Genomic DNA, 8,780 nt, shown 5'->3' with positions numbered 1-8,780 from the left:
TGTGTCTGTGTGTATTGCGTTTGTGTGTATTGTGTTTGTGTCTATGTGTATTGTGTCTGGTGTATTGTGTTTGTGTCTGTGTGTATTGTTTTGTTCCTGTGTGTATTGTGTTTGTGTATTGTGTTTGTGTCTGCGCTTGTGTCTGTGTGTATTGTGTTTGTGTCTGTGTGTATTTGTACCAGTATCTGTACCAGTATCTGCACCAGTATTTTTATCAGTATCTCTACCAGTATTTGTACCAGTATTTTTACCAGTGCTTGCAGGTCTGAGTAGCAGGATAATAGAGTTGGGTAACAGAGTGGCGTAGAGGGCACGGGAACAGCAAGGGTAGAGAACAGATGATCTCCACTCTCTGTGATACAGTACAGTAATCCTAGCCTGGAAGAAGTCTCAGCCTGCCATACAAACACACACACACATACGTCACACATGCACGATCTCACGCATACACACATAGACACCTACACACACTCCTCGCAGTCCCCGCTGGCTTATCTCCACAGCCCCAAATCAGCAGGAAATGGCGTCTACACAGTCCTACCGCGAGCCTCACCCTGCAGAGGTGTTATGATAGTTCTCACCCACTGCTTATCAGACAGTCAATCAGTGTGGGACCAAAATAGTTTCAGGGGAGGAGAGAGGAGGATGACGGGATTTCTTTCTGTTGACTAATGGAAACCCTGAGGTTGAGCCCCGTCCAGAAAAGTGTGTGAGAGAGAAGGGGAGGTGAAATATTAGAGTTTTGGCATGTGTGTGTGTACCCATCTCTGCCATGTGTATTTATAAGAGGCACTGTAGTTTGATTTCCTCCGATAAAAGGAAGGAAACGCATGGTCCCATGTGTCAAAAGACTTCCCTTTGAATATGACTTAAATCCATCAGCTCAGAGAGAGAGAGAGAGAGAGAGAGAGAGAGAGAGAGAGGAGGGGTGAAGAGATATGAGGACAAGGATCCTGCACTCTTCTTATTTCCCCCTCTCTCTCTCTCTTTCTGATGATACCCCTCTCTCTCACTCTATTTCTGTCTCTCACTCTTTCGGTCTCTCTCACTCTCTTTCTGATGATACCCCTCTCTCTCACTCTATTTCTGTCTCTTACTCTTTCTGATGATACCTCTCTCTCTGTCAGGATATAAACATGTGTGTAGACATGCCACCAGTTAAACATGTTCATGTGATGACCTTGTCGCTTACGTGTGTGTGTCTGTGTGTGTATGTGCATGTGCTTATGAAAAAAGATTATGATAATCCATTAAATATCAAGGTAGGGATTATGCAGTTTATGGCTGCTGCGTGCTGTTATCAAGCGTCAATATCGTGTTGTTACTTCAAGAGGGTTTATAGGAATGGAACTCTTGGCTGGACAGAGACGGAGGGGGGAAAGTGGAATTTCTATGTGAAGCACGACAGGGGGAAATAAGATATACATATGAGCCTGTGGTATTATTCCCTGATTAAGACAGGAAGAAAGAAGATATACATATGAACATGAGGTATTCTTCCCTGATTAATACAATAGGAATGAAGACATATATATGAGCCATATGCATATGTGCCTGTGGCTCACAGTAAAACAGATCTGCATTCTTCCCTGATTGAGACAGGAGGAAAGAAGACATATATATGAGCCTGTGGTATTCTTCCATGATTATGCTATCAAGGCTCTATGTTTCCAACCATGCTGTTCAGCAGCCCTGAGAGGCAGGTCCGACCCTTAAGAAAAAACATAAACCAAAATAGGTCAGCATGTAACCATGAATTTTCATAGACTAAAACAGCTTCTCGCTGGAGGACTAGCGGATGGAATGGGATGGTATTTGTGAGAGTAAAGGTCACTACTGCCCTCTGCTGTCAAGCTGTGGTACTACCTCCTTTCCTCAACCAGAATAGATTCTATCCAGGGCAACGCTCACCTCTATCTATATTTGCTATGTTTGAAGTGTGTGGGCTTAGCGGTATGAATCATGGTTTCAGCTCGGCCATGGGAGTGGGTGGACGGAACGCAACAGAGAAGCGAGAGGACATCCTTTTCTTGTGGATCACACACTGCCCGCCCGCCGCATCTCTCAAAGCCCACACACACACACACACACACACACACACACACACACACACACACACACACACACACACACACACACACACACACACACACACACACACACACACACACACAAGGAGAAATCAATGAAGATGTTTTAGACTTGTCTGCTATTCAGCTGGCTTTTATATGCTGCGTTCTACCATTGTGCCTGGGGTTAGGAAGAAGGAGTGGAAAGGAGCGGAGGCACTGTGCCGTATCTATCTCTACACTGACTCATCATCCTGAAATAAAACTAGTAATTATTCATTTCCTGTTTAGAGATGGAGAGGTATAATAAGAATGCAATGACGATGATGATGATGTGGAACTGTTCTCTTTCTTTCTCTCTGCTCGTTTCCCCCACAACACATCTTATGAAGTTATAAATCCACAGTCCCTCAGTGCAACCTGGTCTCACAGAATTTTGTATTATTCCGTATGTAAATCCGAGACACTTTATTTAGTATGATATGTTATGTTTCATATTGTATTCATGGGTGTCCATCTCCCATTTGAAATGATATGTTACCAATTCTAATTCATATTGTATGTTACGAATTTGCAAAACGTACTATATGTTACACATTTTCAAAAGGTATGACATGTTAAGGATTATAGCTAGGTGGTAAAGGTTAGCTAACATGCTAAGTAGTTGAAAACTTGCTAATATGATAAAATGCAAAAGTATATGATGAGATTCGAACTCGCAACCTTTGGGTTGCTAGACATTATGCCTTATACACCAACCCATCCATCCCCCCTACTTTAGTTTTTGCCTTAACTTGTTTGGGATAGGGGGCAGTATTTTGACGTCTGGATGAAAAGCGTGCCCAAAATAAACTGCCTGTGAATCAGGCCCAGAAGCTAGATATGCATATAATTGGTAGCTTTGGATAGAAAACACTCTACACTTTCTAAAACTGTTAAAATAATGTCTGTGAGTAGAACAGAACTGATGTGGCAGGCGAAACCCCAAGGACAAACCATCCCAAAGACGAACAAAAATTCAGTTTACCACTATTTTCAATGGCTATCACTTTTATTATAAGTCGAAGTCCTCCCAGGTTGCAGTTCCTAGAGCTTCCACTAGATGTCAACAGTCTTTAAAAAGAGTTTTAGGCTGGTTTTGGGAAAAATGAGCCAGAAATTGTCGTTTTTCTAGGTGGCTCCCATTTTGGCTGTAGTGTTTCCAAACGTGTGGAAGAGAGCGCGTTCTTTGGTATTTTTCTCCGGTAAAGACAATAACGATTCTCCGTCTTAAAATTGATCATTTATTTACGTATTAGGGTACCTAAGGTTTGATTATGAACGTTGTTTGACTTGATGATGATGATGATGATGATGGTGTGGTTCTTTCTCTGCGCTTCCTCCCACAATACATCTGTCCCTCTTTTCTTCCTTCCATCTTATGAAATTTTAAGTCCACAGTCCCTCTGAAGTCATCAGGCAGGAAAGAAATAAACAATTATATTCTATTTGAAGTAATCACCAAACACTATACAGTAGTCCCTAGCTGGAGGTGCTGGTGCAAGAAGAAAAAAATTAATTAGCTAGCTTTCTCTTCTTTTCTTTTTATCTCTCCTCCTATTGACTAGGCAATATTCATAGGTAGACTACACCTGGGATGTGTCCCAAATGAGCCCCTGTTCCCTATACAGTGCACTACTTTTAACGAGAGCCCTATGGACTGTCATTACCCACCAATTCTGATTATTCCTCAACACGTAAAAAGAAGTGCACTATATAGAGAATAGGCTGCAGTTTAGGGCGCCTGCATACTGTTTTAGTTCTCCCCTGCATACAGTAATGTTTTTTTCATATTTAAAAAAAATATATTATTTAAGAACAGGTTGAATATCCGTAACATAAGACTCATTTTTCACCAGCCTCGTGCTTATTGAGCTGCAGGATGCCAGGATGCCAGACTAATAATCGAAACATTCGCTCTGTCCCATTCATTCCTCAGCCCCTGACTGATGGATCGGTGGTGGGGAGAAATCAAGGCCCTGAAATAACTCCTGGCTGGTTGATTTCCTAAGGGCTACACCACCATGGACCACCTGTTGGCCTGCTACTCTGCTGGGTACTGTAGCACAGAACAGAGGGCATCATCCTCCATTACAACTCTCACACACACACAGGCTAGCACACGTGTGTATGTTTGCATGCTTTTATGCTTGTGTGTGTATACAAGTACACACAAAAGCACACACACCTTACATCCCCACATACACACACAACCTCACGCACTATCCCTCCTTTCTGTCTTTCATCCGGTAGACAGCTTGTTCCTCCTCAACATGCCAATCATTTTCAAAGGGAAAACGGGACACATCTCAGAGTACTGAGATGAAAGCAGCTTAATGATGTATAATACATGGCCACCATTCATTGGCTACAACAAAAGGAGGTGGTGGTTTGAAAGACGGAAAAGGGGAGAGATCGAAAGGAATCTGGTCAAGATTGATTTTCCTTCGCTTTTTGTGACTTTAGAGAGGGGAGAGGAGCTCGGGATTTCTCAAATGGAACCCTAATCTACGAGCCATGGTCAAATACAGTGCACTGTATAGGGAATGGTGCTATTTGAGACACAGATGTTGAGTTAGTTATTTCTATCAGGACAGCTCTGCCTCTCATCTTCTCAGAAAACCGAATGGAAACCAAATTAGAGAAATAGTCAGCCAGACAACGAGCTGACATGGAAGAAAATTCAATGAATTATTCCTGAGATGTGTGATGTGAACATCGTGTTCCCTTCTCTTCTAGACCCCCCTGTCTATCCCAGGTACTGATATCTGACACCCTGATATCTGACACACACACATACACACACATACCCACGCACCACATGTACATGCTCACAAAAGTACATGCTCACGAAAGAGGCTCCGGTTTAAATGAGAGGTACAATTGTCCCGGGGTCCCAATTAGAGGACAGAAAATACCAATAGGAGACAGAAGTACAATCCACACTTTATTGCCACACAGGAAAGAGACACACACAGGAAACAGACACACACACAGGAAGCAGGAAGATTATTTGAATATGTGAAAGTAATAGTGATGGTGATTTTCTCTAGCACAAAAGAAACAGTGAATATATATCGCACCAGAGTAATAGCAATGTAAGGCTGTACAATAGGAATGGCAATAGCTAGCTACATGCAGCAGCTGCAATGTAATAGCAATGGGCTAGCACCCAATAGAAATGGCTATAGTAGAATTCGCTATGCTTGCATGCTAATGGTATTGGCTGTGAATAGGCATAAAGTAATACAAAGGCTAGTAAGCTAGCATACTACAAAAAAGTAGTGTATGCTAACAGGCTACAGTAACTAGCAGTAGTTATAATATACCGTAAAAGGGGGCTAGCATAGCATAGAATGTAACAGTATATAATTAGCAACTAGCATTGCACACAAAATATGCAGGAGAAGCTAACCTGCTAGGCTAGCAAGCCTCAGGTTATGGGCTTGCCTAATTAACATTGTAAAGGGTAACAGTTAGCAGCTAGCAAGGCTAATAGATAGCAGGGGCTATGGGGGCAAGGATGATAACATGTAACAGACACCATCAGGAAGCCCAAAGAGCGGCTTGCCCGTGTGGGGAGGTGTCCGGTTGGTTAGTTAGTGTGGAGGCCAGGAGTTTATAGAGCTGTGGTCAACCTGGGCTCCTGGAAACTGGGTGGGGGTCTCCAACCCCAGCCTAGGCCACAGATTGGCTGACCAGGTCAGCTGACTCTGTTGCCCGGCAACCTGGTCACTAACCAATAGGTGTGAAGTTATCACGCAGTCTCACTGCAGAATTAGACGTGTATCTACATCCATCAAAACATAAAGTTTCAAAGTTGCTCTGAACGTCAAATTTTGAAGTGTTTTTCACATCTTGCATTGACTATTCCTGCTTAGTATAGATCCATTTCTCCAAACTTCAAATTTAGAAGGTTCAGAGTTAAGGCTTTAGATAGGGTTAAAACATGAAGTTTAGGCACTCATTCCAAATGGTTAAGGTAAGGGTTATGGTTTGGGATAGGGTAAAAAAAAGAAAGTAAAATAACAAGTGTCCACCACTGGGATCAAACACTCAACCTTCTGATACAGAATCATGGGGTTATGCAACCTTGCTATGCAGAATCATGGGGTTATGCAACCTTGCTATGCAGAATCATGGGGTTATGCAACCTTGCTATGCAGAATCATGGGGTTATGCAACCTTGCTATGCAGAATCATGGGATTATGCATCCTTGCTATGCAGAATCATGGGGTTATGCAACCTTGCTATGCAGAATCATGGGATTATGCATCCTTGCTATGCAGAATCATGGGATTACGCAACCTTGCTATGCAGAATCATGGGATTACGCAACCTTGCTATGCAGAATCATGGTATTACGCAACCTTGCTATGCAGAATCATGGGGTTATGCAACCTTGCTATGCAGAATCATGCAACCTTCTGATACAGAAACATGGGATTATGCCCATCTACCACCCCCGTCCACAATACCCTAGCAAAACCAAAGCCTACTTGATGGTAATAGTGCTCACTATTGCCCGGTTTTGAAGGCATTTTTCTGGACATGGATAGAGGACATGGATAGACGTCCAATTTCAAAGTCACTCTTTAGCAATCTGCCTGGGGAAGTGCGCTCTGCAGCAGGACAATAGACATGTTTTTATTTAACCTTTTATTTAACTAGGCAAGTCAGTTAAGAACAAATTCTTATTTTCAACGATGACCTACGAACAGTGGGTTAACTGCCTTGTTCAGGGACAGAACGACAGAATTATACCTCGTCAGCTCGGGGATTGGGGACGAGGCCAGAGGTTGGAAGCTACCTTAGCTGTAAGAAGTCACAAAGTGTGTCTCTAAAAATAAGGTGCTATCTGGAACCTAAAAGGGTTATTCGCCTGTCCCGATAGGAGAACTCTTTGAAGAATCCTTGTTGGTTCCAACCCTTGGTTTGTACGGTAAACTACAAGCATTGAATTGATAATAAGCCTCTCTGTAAACTATCACTGAAATAGAAACACAGCAGAATACATCATAAACATATAATCCCCATAGTCTATTAACCTTTTCCCGAATAAATGTTTCTGTTACCAATCATTCTATGCTGTGTGTGTGTGTGTGTGTGTGTGTGTGTGTGTGTGTGTGTGTGTGTGTGTGTGTGTGTGTGTGTGTGTGTGTGTGTGTGTGTGTGTGTGTGTGTGTGTGTGTGTGTGTGCTTGCTTATCAGCACTGACATTGCCATGTCACTGGAGAGTTCATGTAATGTTGCTGAGACAAGAGAAAAGGCACACATTGCTGTCTGATAATCCATTAAATCCTAACCACAAACATAAGGCAAGCAAGACAAACAAACCGTCTGAGGGCTGAGCCGCTCCACCGCCACAGGGGCTCTCATGAGACGACGCTGCACAGAACCTCCTGCATAAGGAACGTTGACGTTCATAAAGTAAATTAGGAACAGCTGAGTTTAGAATGTTCTGACAGTGGGTCTGGAGTTGTATTGTTTTGTAATTAGAAGAAGAAAAATAACATCCTGAAAGTTTAAAAAAAGAACACTCGATTCAAATAGTTTATTGGATGATAAAATGGTAGACAAATGTGAGTTGAACTCTATGAACAAAGCACAGCAGGAACTCACATTAGACACGGTGCATTCTTCTGTTCTTCTGAACAATTTGGTTATAATGATTAACGCATCCTCTCCCTCCCCTATTCAGTGTGAGAGCACAACATCATGGGCAATTTAATCATCATCTGCAGAAGGATGGTTGCTGTCACAGAGTCGCAGGTTGGTCATTATTGGGAAGCCTGATTAGTTTCTGAATGAGATATTAATGGACTGTCTGTAATGAAACCATCTCTAACATACAATTAACATTCACAGTGACCCATACTGGGAGTCTATCTCAAAAGCTCAGCCAAAAAAAGAGAATGATAACTTGTGAATTATCAATTGTCTTTAACCTTTTAAAAAAATATGTGAATTCTTGAGAGTTTGAGGCCTTGTGGATTTATCTTTACATTCTTCTTGTCAGCCATTTCGATCAATAACTTACTTGATGAAACATGCTGAATAAATAAAATAAGCTGCTTTCATATTTAGAAGGTTGCAGTGCTAAATCGTACATATTCTAAATATCATATTATTTACATTGCCAAATGGACAAATTAATAGCACACTGGGTTACAATGATTTGAAGTGCAGAATAGTTTAAAGTAATGCCATTCCTGGACATCAACACAAGCAAACTAGTCTACTGCAGAACAAACCTTCCAGAGCCTTCAGAAATGTACAATATATTCTACTATCGATTTCAACTAAACTACAAGACAGTTTATTATCCATTAAACCAGCTCCAACTTTGATATTTAATACAGTACTATAGAGACACAAGGGTGTAGACAAGTATACATTCTTACTCTAGATGTATGAACACTTTACAATATTACAATACCTGTGAATCATGTAGGAAATCTACAGAAATGCTCCTAAGGAGTTTTATGGAGCCTTGAATCAAGAATCATTATAGAGAAAAATAAACATTGATGGATACTTTACTGCCATTTAAATCAAGCCTGTTATGTTTTTATTATTGCTGTCCTTCTCCAGGATAAATAGAGAGATAAAGCAGCGAGCGGCGGGTGGACTGTGCCAGCCCAACATTTTAGGGAGTCCTTTTGGAATAG

Source organism: Oncorhynchus kisutch, linkage group LG8 (genome assembly GCF_002021735.2).
Source record: "Oncorhynchus kisutch isolate 150728-3 linkage group LG8, Okis_V2, whole genome shotgun sequence".
Taxonomy (NCBI): Eukaryota; Metazoa; Chordata; class Actinopteri; order Salmoniformes; family Salmonidae; genus Oncorhynchus; species Oncorhynchus kisutch.
This window is presented reverse-complemented; position numbering follows the sequence as displayed.